This window comes from Mastacembelus armatus, chromosome 10, assembly GCF_900324485.2.
Source record: "Mastacembelus armatus chromosome 10, fMasArm1.2, whole genome shotgun sequence".
NCBI classification, from domain to species: Eukaryota; Metazoa; Chordata; class Actinopteri; order Synbranchiformes; family Mastacembelidae; genus Mastacembelus; species Mastacembelus armatus.
In genome coordinates, this window is record NC_046642.1 from 4,342,075 (window position 1) to 4,363,057 (window position 20,983).

The window sequence follows — 20,983 nt, forward strand, 5'->3', positions numbered from 1 at the left end:
TGTCTGTTTTTTAACTTTTTTCTACATAAGTGGGTTTTTGTTTTAGAATGGCTGGAAGTAGATAGGAATAAAAGTGTGCAGTCATATAGTGTGTATTTAAGTGATTCAAGGAAACAAACAGTACAGGAATCAATACTGTCTAGAGTCTGGGTTTATATTTAATCTATCCTGAACCATGAAGATGTTTCGACTATTTAAGAAAAAACACTAAATATTTTTATTCATGGATAATTTACAATGAGATGTCCCTCTGCTGCAGTATCTGATTGTGCAAAGTAGAGTGACTTTTCTTTTACTGCATTATAACATACTATCAACATATTACATTATATTATCTTATCATATATTATCAGCAGTCAGTAAGCAGCCTGTCGTTTGGTGTTTCTGACCTGTTAGGATTTAACTAATTTCTTCCACTCCAATACTGACACTATATTCACTTCTCTATATTTACTGCCATTTTTTATTGACTTTAGGATGTTTGCACCGTACAGGACATACCACTCCAGGGGAAACAAAAAATGTAATGTCATTAGCATTTCATTTTGGCTGCAATCCCAGATTACAACCAAAGGTTAATACCTATGACACCCAAGGATGTTTAAAACACAAAGCAGATGATAGAGAGATAGAGTAATAGTAATAAAACAAGCAAGGTAGCAGTCCAAAAATTCATATTGATTATTTGGTGTTGTAGAGCCTGATGGCAGTGGAGATGAAGGATCTCCTGTATTGTTCAGTCCTGCAGTGCAGTGAGGTGAGTCGTCCACTGCAGCTGTTTCTCTGCTCCATCAGGATGTTGTGAAGGGGATGATCAGTGTAATCCAGGATGGTCTCTACCTTTGTCTGTGTGCACCTCTTCACCACAGCCTCCAGTGAGTCCAGCCTCATTCCAGCTTTTTGCACCATGTGCAGCATCTTCCTGCAGATGTCTAAGGACATAATCTGCCTCAGGAGAAAGTTGATAGAGATACAATTGTAGTTCATGTTGGCTTAAAAGTTTAGATTGAAAGCTCATTCTTGACTTTAGAAACAGCACTTGAAAAAATCTGACCATGATGTGATGTGATGTGATGAGAGATAATGGGACGTAACTCTAGAACAAGAGCTGATTGGTGAAATTGCTTTGTCAGCTGAAGGGGGGGAGGGTTGATACCCATAGCTTCATCCTTACTCTTGGGAGGATGTCAAAATGAATCCTGGGAAATGTAGGACATAAACAACCAAAGATGAATTAGATAAAGGAAGCAGAGATCGAGTTCCCCTCAAATTACAATGTCTCACTACAAAAATCAAATGTACTGAATTTGACAGGTTTATAATGTCTGCAGGTCTTAGTGCAGATTCTTTTATTAGCCTGGTCACTTACACAGGAGTTTGCATGCATGACATATGGACACACACACAGTCACATAATTACACATACAAACATGTTTTTTCCCGCCTGTTCCCAGCCAAAGGTCCAGGCTGCTTAGAGTGACCCCCATTGCCCCCTCACACCACCATCACCACCAGTCCCTTTGCCCCGCTCCCCACCCGAATGCTGAGGCATCACTGCTCCTGAGCACACAGTCCTGTAGCACCCCCTGACCCCACGCTGTCCCCCATTATAGAGCAGTCAGAAAGCTTTTAGGGGCTCCGGTAACGCTGAAAGATTGATGGCGTAAAATGAGGTGGAGGAGGGGGGAAGAGCAGGTGGTTAAGAAGAGAATGTCCTGCTTAATGGGTTGCCAGGAATGTAATTCAATAATTATGAAAAGTGACTCAGGAGAGATGGCTGGATAGATGGATGGCTGACCTGCTACTGAGGGAAGCAGAGAGGCTGCCGGTCCTCTGCACATGCCTGAGCATCCTCATCCTCCTGGCCCGGCAGAAACAGGTGAACACATTTCTCCTTCAAATATTCAGCTTTTTTTTTTTCTGGACAAACATAGGTGACTCACATTGGAAGGGGTTATGAAACTAGGAAGCTTTTGAATCATTGGGTCAAAAGAGAAACAACTTTATTAAAAAATATCTGGTTCTTTGATTTAAAAAAGTCAAAGATTCAATGTTGTGTGTATAAATAAAAAAAATATAAACCTGCAGCTGGTTCAGGTTTCGGATGAGTTCAGCAATAACGTTGCGCTTCGACAGGAGCTCATAGGTAATGTAATATTTAGATATATCTGCCATGCTAAATTACCTGACAAATGCTTTTCCCACAACTATATTGAAATAACTGGAAGTAGTGCTCAGGGTGGTCATAGCATCACCTATAAGAGAGTTACAGTAGTTATGCATCAGTTATTGATTGAAATGACTGTTTGTCTTGCAGCACAACAATGAATGGGAATACACAGCAGTGTATTGGTTTCAGGACACGTCTGACTGTCCTTCAGGGGACGAGTCAAAGCCCAGACATGACAGACCTAAAGATGGAAGTACCCACACAGCTCCCCTCCAGTCTGATGCAGCTCTGCCCAAATCCAGGTGTGCAAATAATATTAAATAACTAATAAATAGTGACTGACTCAAGAAAACTCAAAGCTGTACATGCTGCCAAATGTCCTGAATTAAGGGGTTGAATAATTATGCAGTTGACAGCTTAGAGTATTTAACATTTAATCAAAAACATAGAAATGTGACATAGATCAGTTTAAAATTACATGTACAACTCATACATGTACAAAAAAGGAAGGGGTCTGAATACTTTCTGAATCCACTGAATATGAAATGATGCTTAAAAACAGATGCTGAACCCAGCAGGTTTGTGAAGATCAGCATCCTCACTAGTTGTGCTATAGAGAATAAAGAGACAGCATTATTGTGTTGTTGGGTCAAGAACAATGTTAGACCAGACTTTCCAGCATAACCACGACTGAAAGCTCAGCAAACCCATCTAACAAAGGGGAGGTGTATTCTTTAATTCTTTATGTTTTCAAATAAAATGGAAGAAATGGTAAAATGGAAAAGATGAGGATGAGGATGAGGATCAACCAATGTGTGTGGCAGCACCAAAGCTCTGGTAAGATATTGGATGGTGAGTTTAGCTGGAGTTTAAACTTCCCCAAATCTTCTAAAGATCAGAACAGAGCTGAAATAATATGGCAGATGTTTTTTTCATCAAAAACATTGATTATTTAAACTATTAGACTGCTGACACTATATTAGTTCACTGATTAAGAACTACTGTATGATTTCATTTAGTTTCATCTCAGTAAGTGACTCTTTATTCAGGTGAGTAGACAGGTGGTTTCTCTGTCATCCACATTATTTTTAGTTTACGTGTCACAGATGAAACGGACAGAACAGGAACAGCTTCACACAGAAAGGATACCAAACTATTTAAAATCAGTATAGTTGCTTGTGTGAAACTCACCCTCATGTAGCCTGAGGTACTTACATACATTTATGTATATTTCATCTGTTATTGTCTATTTGTAAATATCCTGTTGCCAAACACTAAATCCCTGACCACACTGGTGCTTTTTAAAATCACATTTCAGGATGGATTTCTTCAGCTGTCCATGTTTACTGTCTGAGTTTACTGATTCAATTAAAGCTATTGCTGTGCCTGAAACTCTGCATGTCATCAATATTTCACAAAACAGATGCAAAGCACTGCGGACCTGCTGCATCACTTTAAAGTCTGCAAGTGCAATTTTACTTCTTCGTTTTCTTTTCTGGGCTGTCAGATTAACTTAGAGAGCAAAAACTGAGCATGAAGCTGTTTAAGCTGCGTGTACTTATTGTTTTTGCCTTATTGTGGGTTCGTTCAATATAAAGAGATCATTAACTGCTGCTGATTGCAGTGGTTTATTTTATTTATTTATTTTTGTTGTTGCTGTGGTTTGTGTTGACACTGCAATTTGTCAACAAACAAGCTTCATAACTTCTGAAACTTTTCAGACAATTACGTGTCCACTGAAAAAATCATTTTCATTTTCTTTGCTCTAAATGAATATCATTTTTGCTTTATTTCTATTTTTGGCAGCTATGAAATGGAGGTTTTATGTCCTGTACACCACTTCCATTCCACTTACTGGATTTAACAGGCACACAATAAAATATCTTCAGTATAGGAGCAGTATTTTGCAGTTTTGATGCATTTTACAAACTGTAGCATATACTGTACATCGGACCTGAGTATTTCAATAAATCCTCTTTCCAGTTGGTGAAAGTCAACTCATCAGCTCTTCCTCATCCTTCATCTGGTTCAGCCTTCCTCTCTCTACCCAGGGTCTACTTTTGCTGTGTCTTCTTACTTTTGCTCTCCAAGATGTATTGATAATTTCCAGCAAAAATACGATTTCAGTTTATTCTACAGAGCAAAAAATCTAATAGCTGAGTCCTCAATTCAATTGTGTTTTACCGGAGTGGAGAACAATAAACAGGGAGGAGGGCTCCGTTCCAGACGTTCACCATGAGATTATTGTTCAAAAGAGATCTGATGTGATTACAGGAAGCAATAGATGATAATTACATCACAACATGACTTTTCCTCAGCGAACACTTATATTCATCTGGGTTATGCATTGGCCCCAAACTGAAATGTGGCAATGCATGAGTTGACATGGCCTGCTAGTCCCAGAGACTGAGCGGGTGTTTGCAGTCATCACAGGGTCATGAGCCCATTTTTGGTGGACTTGTATCTAATATGCCACACTGTGGTATCATGCCTTTTATTTTAGTGCTAAATTAATTAGTCAATTGACAAAAAGAAATTATAATTTGACAGTTAATTATTTTTCAATAACAAATTTGCTAAATTATATATATTTTTTAATTAAAAGCTAAACTCTCACTAATTGCAGCTTCTCAAGTGTGAATATCTGCTGTTTTTCTTAGTCTTTTAGTTTTCTAACATTGTAAATAAAGCCAGCTGTATAAATATGTCAATTTAAACTGTGTTTTTTTTAGGAAGTGGATTGTGGGTTGCATCTATTAGTATTATATAACAGCGATGCTTGAAACATGAGCTAGTAACTTTAACACTGATACAGATCCACAGTGAAATATCTTCAAATTATCTTATGATAAAAAGTTTAAAAAGTGGCCAAACAGTAAAATAAATTAGGTTAATAATGCATAAGTAAAAGTATAAATACTACAAAAACATTCCACTGTAAGTAAAAGTACATATGAATTATGTTTGTAAAGTATAATTAAAATATAAAAAGTGAAAAACATTAACTATTTTAAATTGTTTTATTGTTTTAGTTAGAATAAACATAGCTCCATCATATCGATTATAGAAACTATATGTTATGAGCATTTTTATACAAAAAAAAAAAAACGTGGAAAATACAAGTAATAAATAAACCATAGATACACAGTATTTATGAAAGTGTATTGCCGAAACAGGAGTGATTGCAAAAGAAGTGAGAGGATAATTAAGTTGTGATTGATCAATACAAAATCCCACTAAAAAATGAGAAACCTCTACACTAAGAACTGATCCCTGCTGGGTCTGACACTGGCTTTGTCTTCACCATCACTGAGTCAGTCTCTCAAAAAGTTGGCACCTCAGTCAGTGAAGAAAACATGTTGAAAAAAGCAAAACAAACAAAAAAAAGCAAACTGAGTAATGATGCTCACAGTTTGCCAGGGTTGGCCGTTTGGTGAAGAACGAGCAGTGGTGAGGGCCAGGCGGTGAAAGATGGCCACTTTTACAAGGCAAGACAATGCAAAAGAAAAATAACAAAACTGGCCAACTTTGATGGCCCCTGAATATATTGGGCACTCTGCCTTGGCTGTATGCATGTGTGTGTGTCTGCATCAGCGGGTGGGGGGCAGAAGGGTTAAGTAGGATAGAAGGCACCCATACTTCAGATTGGCAGCAAGCTGCCGCAAGGATAATCTAATCAGAGGATGCAATTCAATTAGCCAAGGGTCTCTGGGGCCACCAAGCCAGGCAGCCGGTGGCAGCACTGCTACCGAGGGGGCTGCTGCCTCCACACCCGACACCCCGACGCTAGCGTCCGCCGGGGCACTGGCCATGGAGCATGAATGCAGATGAAATTTGAAATATGAAAATCTCCAATAATTTATGGAAGTTGTCAGGAACACAGAGCCAAGCTGCTGCTGCTGCCGAGGGGAGGCAGAGGGGCGGAGGGGTGTTAGTTTTCTATAGGGCTGCTGCCGCTGTGTGAATAGTGCCATTATAACACACACTGCACTATATACACTATAGTGTATCAGTGCTTTAGTGAGAAAAACCTCTGTGTGACGCCATTATAAAGTCTGTTGTCATATTTATCAAGGACTCACTATCATGTACAGGACTATATTATAGGTTTTACTGAGACCAGCATTAACCTGTTTTTGCATGTTATAAATATCAATAGCCTCTAACAAGACAGTCTGATTCCTGCATCACAATGAAGGAAACTGAATCTTGAAACCAGTTCATTTGTATTGTAGATAGTTTAATGAAAGAATCCATCATTGGTGCAGGTGTCCTGTTCTTTTATCACTGGACAGACCCAGGCTAAGTGTTTCCTAACTATCTGTATGCTAAGCTAAGCTAACCAAATGTACCTTAATATTTAAGAGGCTGATATGAGAGTGACATCAACTTCTTTATAGTTAAGTCTTTGACACTTTGCATCTCTTCTTGGTCATTCTACACATTTTGTATGAAGTGTTTGTTTGTATGTTTGTGTGTTTCCTTTGTGGCCCTGTGATTATTTTGCTCCTCTTTGCAATCACTCTGTGTGTATCTGTTGGAGTTTTTGTGTCTTTGCTATAGTCTGCGTGTTGTCACATCAAACAAAGGCTCTTTCCCAGGGGCCTCTAAACCCTTGGGCCCTGGATCTGTGTCTAATAGTCCTGTTCAATAATGTCTCTATGGGTATCAATCCTCTGATCCAGTCAGTGTACCCCACAGTTCCTGGTCATTCACCTTTACCTCCTGTTCCCTCTGTCTCTGTGTTACATAGCTGTACATGCTCCTCCCCAGGAAAGGAGAAGCTGATGAGAGCTGGAGTAGTGAGGGAGGGTGAGGGAGCAGGGTGAGACAGGATTGGATAGAAGATGGAGGGAGAAACCAAGTAGCAGAGAGAGAGGAGCTCTTAGACAGATTATTGCTCATTAGAGGCTGCCTTGCACTGTACCATTATGTCAGGAGGAATACTTTTTCATTTGCACAAATTTGCCTGGAATTTTTCTTATTTAGCCTGGCCTCCATTATCAGAGCTGGAAATCAGATTAGCCTATGATTATTCTCTGGCTCGCTTGCCAACATTTCCCCATGTGGCCAACGCGGGTGGCTTGGGCTTATCTTGGCCTTTTGTTAACCTCTGCCTACCAACAATGCACAAACAACAGCCACGACATGAAAAGATCCAGTGCTGGGTAATGGCTGAGCCTGAGAGCCCATGAAGGCCTGGATCTGTTCATGTAAACAGTTTTAGTAAATATGGTTATAATAAGTTAAATTATATTCTTACTTCATTTTATTACATATTTTAATAGATTTTTAAGGTCTTGTGGATTAACACTACATATGTGGAAAAATAATATACTTCTATACTTATACTAGTAAAACTTCTTGTAGTTGAATTAAAACTTCAGTTGGGTATGAAGACTAAAGGTTTGAACAAAACAGGAGGTGTAGAAAGATGTGACAGTACCAGGCCTCTGCTCTGGGGTCAGAGGCTCTAGGCTACTAACACACTCAAATGTTCACTTGAACTGTTGATGGTCACGTTGCATTGTGGGAAATGTAGGCACCACATTATAAGAAAAAAGAATTTGTGGAATAAAAAAGACGATATCTTGTGTTCTGAGTTTGATCCTAATAATAAAATTAATTTGTACCTGTTTGTTGCAGTATTTTTTTTTTTTTTTGGTTTGCAGATTGTTCCCCCTTGTTTCTAACTGTTGTACTTACATGTTATATAAACTACACTGATATATTGCTAATTAAGAAGAAATGTTCCAGGCTGTAATTTATAGCATCAAGGTGCAGAGTAACTGTACACACCAACTACCAAACACTGTAGACACTTCAGGGATACGGAGGAGGAACAGGTGGAATGGTTTCCCCATTGCTAAATAATCACTCCAATTAGGCAATTAAAATCGGAGGCAAAATCAAGTTATGGATACCCCATGAATAAGGCCCCAACACTAATCACACATCAATAAAGACGTATTTGACTGTTATGCCTTCATTAACCTATTGCTTTTGAGCTGCTCACAGCTTTTTTATGGCTTTAATTGGCTGTAAAGCAATAAGGTGTAATTTGTTGTTAGTTAGGCAGTTTTAGGTTCATTAGTAAATAGTGTAAGTCGTTGATTCAAATCATGAAGAGATTATTAAGACATAATAATACAGCACCATGCAGCCTCAGACTGCACCTGAGCAGGTATGTTAATCTGTAAAGCCAGTTGCTTTATTTGATGAGATATGTTTCCACCGTCGCTATATCTGACTCCTCACTGTTGCATTTCTTTCACCTCCTCAGGTTTGTTTATGACTGTCTGCAGTTTGCTGGGCTCAGACTTCTAAACTGACTCCTCACATGTCTTCAATGGGGACCACAACCTCCTGCTCTCTAACAAGGTATTTAGAGTCACTTTAAATGTAGCAGCATAGTAAATTTTTATACATCAGTCCATAATGTGTCTTAACCAACCTTGAGAAAATGTTGTATATGTAATTGTATATTTAATTTACCTCTAGATTGAACTGTCTTGTGATGCAAAATGAATTTCAGTGTAACCTCACCATACCGTAATATTATATTGTATTACATCATTATTTTTCATCCCTGACTCTTCTCACCTTGGACCAAAGCTTGTTGCTGTCATCTTGTCATTATTTCTTCACCTGCAGCATTAGACACTGAAGCTGTTAGTTTCTTATTCTAAAGTTATATGAACTCATTGGAAACAAGTGATAAATGTTAAATATTCACAGTGTAACCTCCAACAGGTCCTTCAGCCATGACTACTGCCTATTTGTTTGCTGTGCGATCGACCAGGGTATGCATACAGTAAGTCCTCAGTCCTTTTATTCTCATCCAGCGTCTAACAGGCAAAATGTGTTCAGTGTTCATTCTTTCTATTTTGGTTTTCTAGAAGTGTTTACAAACAGAATAATGAAAGAAAATGATGTCTTGTCATCATGAGCTTCTCAGTATAGTAAATGGCTTGAGTTTTGATGTGTAATGGGAGTCTTTTATGATGTACGATTACATAAGGCTCCTTATACAATCCATAATTCAAGGCATTTCTCCTGTGTGTTGTTTGGTCCTAACTGACTTTACTGCCAACTTCCCAACTTCTTGTCTTCCTTCACCTGCCAGTTTTGTGTTTATTTGTACACATCCCATATTTTATCATCCACAGATAGATTTATTGTTTGAGTTCATTCACTCTGGATTATATTTTTATCATTTATTTTTGGTCAGTTAGTGAACATGAACAATTTGCTTATGAACTCTTGACACACTTTGACCTGACATGTGCTGTGAAAATAAAAACAAACATTAAAGACACTATATTGACACATGAAATGATGGAATAAAAAGCAAAGGGCAGCTCTATTTCATAGAACTTTGGTAGATTTATTTTCAGAGAGGACATAAACATGAAGAATGTCAGAAACATATTGCTGTCTGACAAATGTTATGAAACACTGAATAAAAACCAGCTCTGAATATAATTTAAATGCAAATGAATATGAGTGACTTACACAGGATATTGCTAAGAAAGCCAGGGTGCCATGCAGAGTGTATGAAATTCAAAATTATATTTTGACAGTATGATATTCAAAATGTTTATGTTCCAACAGCACCACAATCATTTTACACTTTTATTGTTTTTCAGGAGTATTGATTGCTCTTGTTTTGTCCTGTGTAAAGTATGTGAGTGCCATATATGCAGGATCTGACTATCTGCGCATGATTAAAAAATAAATTTCCCCCAGTCTTTGAACTCTCTGGACCCTGCAGAGTGAAGATGATCATGGGGGAATGGTCTCCGTCCTCTTTGCTCTCTCAGACCTTCATCCTGCCAACTCCAGCCAGGAGGGTCTGCAGGACACCGTGTAGCCATGCTGGAGTCACTAAAAGCTGACTTGGTAGGAGCAGATTGCTGCCTAATTGTGCTTTTCAGAGCTGCTGTGCACTGGGGGTTACAACAGGGCTGCATGCGGTCTGGGGCCAAAGTGGTGGACACATCACCAAAGGAATCCAACCTTGGAGGGTCTCATTGATCTGTTGAAGCAAAGGTCACCCCAGTTATGCATCCGTAGGCTGAATGAAGGCCACCAGAGTAGCAGCAGAAAGGCCTTATCACTCATTTGAGGCACTAATCACTTTCTTTTAATGAACTCCTTTTTAGCTTGTGATCATTTCTGTGTGTGAAAAGCAGCCTGCAGATCTTATTTCCAGTTTGGTTCATCCATTTCCCTTTTCCCCATTATGCATCCTGAGACTGGATGATCCATCTCTCCCTCACTCCCTCACTCTATCTCTCGCTCTTCATATCCCTCATCCCTGCTTGCCCCCTCCAGCACTTCACCAGCCAACCCCTGCTATTTTCACCCCACACACATCCGTCGCTGCACTTATCCATCCTCAGACGGCTGCTGGCTCGATAGCTAAACGGATTATCCAACAACAGAGCACCTCTCCTTCTCCCTCTCTTCCTTTCCCTCTCTCTCTCTCTCCATGCACTTCTCTAGCTGTGTGTCCTCAGAGGCGGAGGGGCCCTATTGAGCGGGGCCCAGGCTCTCCACTAGCCAGGCTCTTTATTGCGGCGTCTATGGGGCTTTATACTACCAGCCCTCGGCCTTGCCCTCACCATCATCAATCATCCTTGGCTCCAGGGCCGCTATCACTGCGCAGACAAGCAGCCAATCACAGCTTTCCAGGAAGCTCTATAGGAGATGGAGAGAGAGAAGCAGAGGAGAGAAAAACACAGAGAATCAGTTTGTTTCTGTTTCTGCTGGTCCCTGCTCAGATTTGATTGACATCTGTATCTAGTGGGTGCATGACAACACTGGCAGATTGGTCTGTGTGGTATTTGATTAGATCATGAACTGACAGTCGGAGTCATGAAAGCACATATAACTATGTTAAAAAAATAATTATTGTGAGCATTTGGCAGCAATAACAAAGCCTTTTATGACAGATCTATAGTAATCTTGTAGATCAGAATTTTAGAAGAGGGGTTCAGTGCACAGATACTCTAACAAAACTATAAATCCCCAAAGGGATAAAGGAATATTCTGAAAAATCAACCTTGATACGGTCACTGCAATCACACTGATAAGTCAACAGCCACATATGAGGTTTCTTTAGGGATTGTGTAGGTTTGTTTAAAGAAAAGTGAAACTAAAAAGTGAAGGATTTGTGTGTTAAAGCTCACTTTACTCTCTTTCATCAAGCCTCAACAGTATGTCAAATCTCTACTCAAGACTTAACTTTTTTAATAACGATTTTCTTCTTTTTTTTTTTTCTCTTCTTTTTTTTGCCCCATCTCCCTCAGCAGCCCTGAGCTCTCATCCTGCTCCAGGAGGAATAGGCAGAATCTGATTACAGACCTATTTTACAGCAGACGCCAGGGCGCAATAAAGGGAGAGAGAGCACGGAAACGGGACTCGGCCCATCAATTAGATCTCTATTAGCAGCCAATGCAGACCTCACCTCAGGAAACGCCGGGGCCCTGAAATTAAACAATTCTTCAAGCACGACAAGCCAGTCAACTCTGCTATATCTTTAAGAAAGGAGGAGGGGGCGCAAACTATCACACAATGAATGTTATAAGAATTGTAAAAAATAAACTATGGATGTAGTCTTTGTGTTAATAGATGAGCATATAGGCCTAAAACAATGACAAACTAACTACTATATATATATATATATATATATATATATATATATATATATATATATATATATATATATATCTATATATAGATATATATAGATATAGATAGATAGATAGATATTTATACAAAATGTAACAAATAATAAGGTCAAATGCATAAGAGACATAATGTAAGGCCTCTTTGAGGTGCTATAACCTAACATATCTTAATAAAGTACAATAAAGGGTCTAACAGAGTGTGCAGCATAATGCATTATCATATTAAGGTGATGTTTCCTAGTTTTGCTCTTCTGTATCCTCCTTCCAGTGCCATTAATCTCCAACTGTTGACCTACTGACCTGGGGTGGGACAAAATGTCAATATTGGATAATTAGCTGCAGAATTAAGGTCGTTTAGAGAAGACACCTTGAGAAGCGCCTGCGTGGTCATTAGATCATAATTGCTTCTTCAGAAAATTAAAAGTTTTGCTTTGCAGTGCACCCATTTGTAGCTAATCAGGTTTCAGTCAATGGGATGCAGTATTCCCATGTTAACTGGGGTATATTGGTAGGAGGCTGTGCAGGATTGTGCTCAGCTTCCTTCAGACTCCTGTATGGGTCCTAATCTGGTTTGTTTCACCCAGTAACCTGGTGAGAACGCCCAGTATTGCTGGGATGATATCTGGTAACAACAGCTGAGACTCATACCTGTCACTCAGAGAGATAACCTTCGTCCTCTTCCTAATACTGTTGGTGTTTGCTTCCAAAAAGCTGTTAGTTGTTCTGCTAATGGTCAAGCAAATGAAGTCTGCTCATTACATTTCCAGATAGTAGTTTTGACCAGTGTCCACCTAAAGACTGTCCTGCCCTTAAGTCTCACGTATTTCCCAGGTTTGGGAATGTCTGTTTGCTTTTATAGCCTAATGTTTCTGGTCGATTCATTTCTGACATGATCTGACGCAAGGCCATGAGTACTCTCTTAACAATCTTCGCCTGTTTCTCAGTACTGTGGCACGCATTTCTCTGTTTGCTCAATCAAAGGATGGCCATTTATCATCAAGAAGGACAGCTTCGTATTTTCTACCTTGCCCGCTCGGTTCCAGGACCAAATTCAGCATTTTTATGGAAAACTGCAGTCATTTTGATTGATGAAATCCAAAGATGTCCAAAACAATCCGGGGGATCCCCAACTGTGGCACACCGGCGGGGTGCTCCAGTGTTGTCATTGTTCCTCAGAAAGAAAGGAGCGCGTCCGGAGAACACCAGGGAAAAAATCAGGATTTTCAGTTCAAAAGGGCCAGAAAGCAGCGTTTCTTTACAGGCAGTGGGAAAGTGGAGCAAAACCTTTTCCACTTGCAGACCAAAACAATACTTGCTTGGCTTTTTCCTCTTGAAGCATTCAGCTATAAAGGCAGGGCTAATAGAAACAGGCCAGAATAATGAATTGATTATTTTACTGTGAGGGTTGATGTTATTTGTGCTGTCGCCTCTCAGGCTGAATGGCTGCTGCAACACATCCCCCTGCATTCATCCGATTTGCGCATATAGGCTCATTGTGTGTCATGTAGCTGCGCAAAGTAAAATAACTTCTCCTTAAAACCGACGTCGGTCCATGCAGCTCATAGCTTCCATTTACTCGCGCTTGTCTTGTTTGCAGTGATTCATAATGTCACAAGAAATGTCACCTGTCTGGCCTAATTGTCACCTTCTGTTATTAATACTAGGAGCGTGGCTCCCGTTTGCACCCGTGGAAATAAGCCTATATTGCGTAGTTAATACGGCGTCACCCAAAGGGAGATTCAATAAATCTCCCTTTAACGGCGTTTCCCCTCAAAACTCCTTCAGGCGAGTGGAGGCCGTGTCAAGATTGCGATTGTGAGCCAGTGCTTAGGACCAGCTGCTCCCAGGACAGACAAGCCCTTGTCAATTAGGCGGTGACAAGCAGGTTCTCCAACTGCCTGCAGGCGCTCCACCAGCCAGCAGTGTACAGTCCCCGCAATTAGTATCAATTTCTGTCGAGACCTCCTTGGTGCGCGCAGACACAGGCCGGGTAAATGGCCAAACATTGTCCAAATAACACCAAGAGCCACAAATGACAGCGTGTAATGGGCCAGTGTTAACCGCACTGCGGGCTGCGCAGAAAGAAAAACGTTTTGAATTTGGAAAGAACAGGACATAAACCCAAGATGGTTTTCAGACAAATACACAACCTGTGACCGCATAATTGACCATAGTTATCACTGGCATTAAAGCTGCGGCGGATTCTCTTATTGTATGTTTGACGAAAGTATAATTTAGTTTTATGACTTTATCTAGCCTAATATTTAATTGGAATATAACCTGGTTAACTACAATGGTTGGCACTTTGTGGCAGTAATGAATTTTATTAATCTCAAACAAACACAGAAATATGACAGGTTTTAATATCACTTTATAATTAGGCACCATTTAATAACAGCTCATCACTGGCCCAAATACACATAATTAATATTGCACATAAGCAATAAAACAAATTCTGGGGATCCAGTTGTGAAACTTTCTTTAGACCCTTTAGATCATTTATCTCTAGAAAAGGGTTGGGCCCCTTGGTTCCACTTACAGCTGGAGACTTGCTGATTAAAACTGTATGTAACAGAACTGGGCTTGTTAGAAAGTAAAAACATGGTGCCACTCCTATAAGCCTTTTATAAAAGGCTTATAATGTTTAATAATATTAAAAGATAATTTGCTCTTCGGATATAATCTATTAAAAGGGCCAGTTTTGTGTTAATTTTGTAATCAATAAATGCTTCTGGCTTTTCTGTCTGTAGTTTGAAGTTTTTAAAGAGGTTGATATTCCAGTCCTTGACAAGACATAATCCGTTTAACTTTCTTGTTGTCATTGTTAATGAATCTATACAACCTCCTTAATGAAACCAACCGGACCTGCCATAAAAGATGCCATGAGCTTTACAGTAACAGCATCTAAGGGGCTTTATGGTTCTTTTCTTCAAACAAACCTTCAGTTTTTGGTCCAATGAGAGAGTAAATAAATGTCAGGCCAGCACTGTCACAACACTGACAGCGCACAAGGAGATTACTCACCAAGCGCCTTTTGTAAATGGTGTCACCGCTAGCAGCTGGTGGTGGCATTCCCCGGCTTCGGCCGCTGCCCTTTGGCCCCTGGGGGGCTGGACTCCGGACAGGGCGGTCCAGCCATCTCCACAGCGCGGTGATAGCTCGGGTCAGAGGGGCCAAGTTTCCAGCAGGAGAAGCTGGGGCAAAGTCGACGAACAAAAACCCCAAAGCTCACCAGGCCTGTGGGATCATTAGTATTAGCGTTTGTTTAACTAATTAGCAAGCTGGGCAGCCAGAGGGAAGCTTGTATGGACGACATGGATGTCATATATGGTTACGGTATATGGACATCCGTCATTCTGCGTCAACGGAGGATGAATGCAGTTTGAAGAATGTGACTGAAGCACAGAAATCAAGTGAAGATTGTTTGAAAGCCTTAGCTCAGGGAACATGAGGAACGTCATAAGTCATCACGCCGACCAATGTTTAAACCTCAATACTTTCATCTGGTCTCCAGCAAATGAAGGAGTCTGCAATAGTTTAGTGAATTGACTCCATGGGTTAGTGAACAATAAAGCACTATTTTCAGGAGAAGATTGTTCCGCTGGGTTCAAAGTATGGGATGGGGACAGGGCAGCACACAGAAGTTCAAGAACAGTGCAAACAGCACATGCCAACAAAAGGAGCCACAGAGCATTCAGCTGTGGTAGAGCAGAAGAAACTGGGGAGGGGAGGATGGGGTCCCGCGTTAAATATGGGAAAGTTTGGGGAACGAGGTCGATAGGTCAAGAAAAGTCAACAAGAGAGCAGTCTTGATGACAGAAGGAATTTAATATCAAAAATACATAAATCTTCAAGTGAGGGCAGGCGCATAATGGGCACAAAGGATGCGAGTGTTAGAGTCAACATAGATTTGTTGTTGGCGATTAAATGGATCGGGCCAAGATGTTAACATGTAAGACAAAACGTTGGCACTAGAATAGAGGCTGAGCAGAATGGAAAGGGGTTTCTTTGATGGTGCAGGCCAGTCGTGACATGCAGATAGACAGCTCATGGCTTGGGAGAGGCGCTGACAGACATGAGTTGGAAATTACGCACCAATGAATCGCGGTTCTTGAAGTAAAAATGATCTTAAGTTCCATTTAAGTCTAAATTTAATAGGCTAAATGACAATCACTTGTGTCCTGTTTGCTATGGTTAGCATCGTGTCTTCTCTAAGTGATGTTAAACTGGCATTTTTAGCCACTTACGCACGTATTTTACGCATTTTGTAAATGGCTGGATGCTGGTTCACCCATTTAAGTCTGCGCCTTCTGAATCGTCACTGCATGGATACTTTTCATAGAGCGTAGAGATTAATCTCCCCATGCTGTAGGAAAAAGACCTATGTTTGTCTCCACATCCTCCCTGACTGCTGTGCCACACTGGACACAGCGCTGAGAACTCCGTCTGACCTTCGCCCTCGCCCCTGCGAAGCCCCGCAAGTTCCCCAGCAGTTGCAAACAACTCTGAATTCCATAATTCTTCACGAAAAGGCACTATTAGGGAAAAATCCTTCCTTTTTGACAATTTAATAGTGCAAACTAATCATCTGGTTGACACGGGCCATTCATCTCCGTACAGGCAGACAAAGACAAGGCCTTTTCCATAGGTTCGTCTGGATCCTGCAGTCAGACCAGCCTCTATTTTGAGATCAAGTGCACAATAAAAGCATTGTGACTGCTTAATGGCTATGTTTGTGAAGCCACCCAAAACCCTGTGTATTAAATGCATTTTTTGCAAAGAATGAAAAATGGGCCAATGTGGACTAACGGCCACAGAACTGAGAATAACCCTGTTTCAATGAGGAACACAATGGTACGAAACTTTATTTGGATGCTTAAAGTAATCAAAACATGAAACAAAAGAGAAGATAAGGATAAAAACTGGGCGCCACAAAATTGCTTAAACCCCCAAGTTATGAATTCGTTTCTGAATCAATTTAACGTTGCAGGCATTTTCCAAACATCCTCTTGCGGGAGTAACAAGACAGGGAAATTGATCCGGTGAGACCTCACCTCTCGGTGCGCCTCAATAAAAGAGACATCAGCCTCTCTCGACGACTGTATAATTTTTAATATATATGCAATAAATGTTCAATTTGTTTCCAGAAATGACGGGAAATAATAACGTCAAATTTCAAAGGCATCCATTACAGCCAAACGATGCTCATGCATACGTGCTTTAACGCAGAGTGCTTTGATTAATTCACATTTTGATTGTGTTTGATGAAGCAATAACGTTATGATTTTAGAGCAGTTGGACCATTTTCCCAACTGGAAAACAAATGTGATGGTGGCTGTTTTGGGGTCTATTGAGCTCCAGGAGTCCTTAACGGTGAATTTCCACAGAAATTATCCAAATGATAATGACATCTGATTATAGATGTCACCATATTCCCTTGAGCAGTAGTCATTTAAACAATTTTAAATCCTCAGACACAAAGGCCTCTATAGAATACAAATATTAATTTCATCTAATTGCGTCTTATTAGTCAGACATTCATCAATAAATTAAATGTGTTAATTGAAAGTTTAAAATGGCAACTTCTCAGTGGTAATTCTAGAGTTTGATGTTTGAGACAGACGTGTCTCTTGGACAAACTATGCTGTTTTCAGATGTCCTGCAGTCTTAGAAGAAAGTTCCCTAATCTAATCATTTTAAATATATTTAAAATGATGCTATAGAGATACACAGTGATCGTTCTTAATCCCCCATAATGTCCCTGTAATCAGTCTAGTGAAACACTAAGTTCCTGTAGAAATGTTCAAGGGATTATTTAGGAGATATTTTTAAACACCTATTGAACAGGAGGTCACACTCAGTTTAGTTTTTAGTGCCACATCAAATGTCCCTTTAGGAATACAGTTGTCTGGTTGCAGTTCAAACATAGAGATGTTCAGATAAAAACAGTGCAGGTAGCAGGAGGCCAGGGTCTCAGATCACTGTAGACCTTGACACAAAGTGCATTAAGTTGGCTGATCTCTCTCAAACCATTTGATTAATTCACTCCCATTCAAACCCAAGCAAGCAAGGAGTGGAGGGACGTGACCAATGACATAATAGGCTCTGTCAAACAGTCTTGCAAAACGCCCAGACCATTTGTGGTGACAATCCCGATGCCATCAGTTCCATTATAGACCCCCATTCAACCCAGAAACAAACATAGCTTTACTCTCTAAAAGGGAAAAGCCAGTTTTCTGGTGGATCCGCTTTGCATTCTATGTCAATAGATATTGGCTCAGGGCTGACTGTGGACATCAGACTCCCTCAGGCCTTTATCGAAGTAACTAAGCAGAAAACAATGTGCTTTTTATACTCATAAACAAAATAAAAATCATTTGTGCAGACCGATCCCTTCTAGGAATATTGCAGTAATTACATTTGGTTAATACTTTTATTTTGAAAATATTAAACCCACAATACTTGACTTTTAGTTTTAAAGAAACAAAAGATGCTCTTTCCTGTCAATACATTTAAAATAATATAAAGCATGTTTTCCTGCAAAAGGATGATTATTGATTTGGGATTTTACTTTTTATATTTCAAGGAATGCAGAAATCTATTTTCAAGACTTCAGTGAAGCTCTTGTTTTTGCACACTAATGGAGAAAATGGAAGATTTTAGAGATGCTGGAAAATTTATGAAGAAGGGCGCATCAGTGTACAGTGCAGTGAAGACGGGGCTGAAATGTCACAGCCAGACGCTTTTCCATAAAATGGATGATTTGCAGGAAAAGCTCATAAGGAAAGCTAAGATGTCAGGAGTACAGCCTAAATGTGACTGAATATAACAGCCATGTTATTGTACAACAAATACAGATGACTTCCCCTTAAAAAATATGTTTTACACATATAAAGGCAGAAAAACTCTCCGTGTCAGTCAAGGTCTAAAATCCCAGAGTGAAATTGTTGCATTTTGTTAATTGTGCACATCAGCTAAATACTGGGCCCTGAAAACATTGTGGAACATGCATCTAATAAAAAAAGATAAATGAAGTAACTAAAACCAACGGAGCATATTTGTTTAACATTAACCTTTAAAGCCTCAAAGATAAACTTCTGCATGGATAACATCCTATTTTTCCTTATATATGTTTTTTCTTAAATCCCATAAATTCTAATAAAAAACTTGCTCTGTCAAAAAATCCCAAATGACAAAGAATAATTCAAACAGTTGCTTTCAACAAGACACCTAAACAGCCCAATTATTCAATGAGTTGCTGCAATAACGCTCAGCAGCGTCCTGACCTCCACCGTGCGGACAATGTCAGTCTCACAGTGTAAAAGCTCCACTTTTTCTTACAATATAGTTTTGACTGCCGCCTAAACCTTCCAAACTGCAAAGGCACGTTTTCCAGAGTATTATGTAGCTTATACTTAGCGCTGAAACCAAGAGACATTCATTAAACACCCTAAAAATAGGGTTATTTTTGTAGGATGCCACAAAAGAGGAGACATGATTTTATTTATTTCCACAACGAAATAATAGTATATTTTTTCGAAGTGTGTATCTGTCGTTTATATCCGCTATAAATCATTGCAGCCCATCAGCCTTTAGCTGGTTTGGGACTTCTGAGAAACGCCTTCTTAGTTCAGGCAACAAAGAGATAAAAGGCAGAGAAGCCTGTTGATAACTCGCTTTATTGTTTCTTTAACCAGTTTGAGGAAAATTCACCGTGTCCTCCTTTTCCTCCCTATCAAACCCGACTCTTTCTTCCCGTCGTCATCCTCGCTTGTCCTGATTTTCATCCTCTTCCACACCCTGTTTGTTTAAAACGAATAGATCCTGAGGTTGAGACGCAGTCATTACAAGCGCATTCACTTCACTATGCAGCGGCTGTTTATTTCTTACAGAGGCCTTTCGCTTTGGTCTGCCACTCACATCTCTTTTCTTCTTTTCCCCCCGAAAACTGTTGATGCACAATCGTTAATGGAAACGATGGAAAGGCAGAAAAAGGTGCGCAGGTCGTTTAGGCAAAGGCAGGAATATATGAATGTTATTATCAGGCTTATTATTAGCTATAGGTGTAGTAGATGTCGTAGCAGTCTTCAATATTTTAATTAAATGTAATAATAACTATCATTATTAATCTATATTTTACGCATATTTTACGCATCATCACTGACCGATACACAGAAAACAACTTGCACTAATTTATGGGTTTTCAATGACTTGAAGGAAAAATGTATCGCAAATGCTTTATCCTTTAAATAAAACGACCGAATACTGGTTTTATAATTGATATTCATACAAATTATAGATTATAGCCTGCTGTAAAATATTAAGAACAATAGCCCAAATTCTATGTTGCTTTTTGTCAAAACATTCATTATTATAACACTAAAACGAGATTTTACCAAAAGGAAAGTTGGTGCAACAGGAGCTGTCTTTCCTTTAATCGTTATTCTTCTCAGCAACACTGTTTGTAGATTCATATGTCTGTAAAATCATCTATATTTAAAATGTAGTAATGCGGGATATAAAGATTTATCTCTTATCAAAGTATCGCACAGGTTTTCCTCAGGATCAAATCAAAAGTCGGGCGGAAAATGTTGTCTCATTTAAATTCTCACCTTGAGCTCTCTAGTGACCAGTAATGGTCCAAAAGGAGCTGACGCTTAAAAAAATCATCAGTCTATTCTCACTGTACGCCTATGCCCAACAAATTAGACGACAGCGTAAAGAAAAAAAACTGAAATTAGTGACAATGTTTTGCAGCAGGCAGAATCGTCAATTAAACATAGAAAATGCATGCGAGGCAGGACGCTGCAGCCTTACTTACTCTGGGTGCTGTGAGTCTCCGCAGTTTAATTAGGCTACAAGCCCTAATTTCCAATCGCACATAGAGTCAAGAATCTGCGACTATTTCTCAGAGATTCCCTTTAACAAGTGGAAACTTAGTGTCCTCCTGCACCATTTTATACATGATGAGCCGTCAGTAATGGGATTATTAAACAAAAACGTTTCAGGCGCTGGCGTTAACCTTTTTTAATGCCTAATTAGGTTTTGCAAAGAAATAATTAGATTCTACAGTGCTTACACTGCCTATATTTTCAAATAGCATCTGCAGCAAACACAT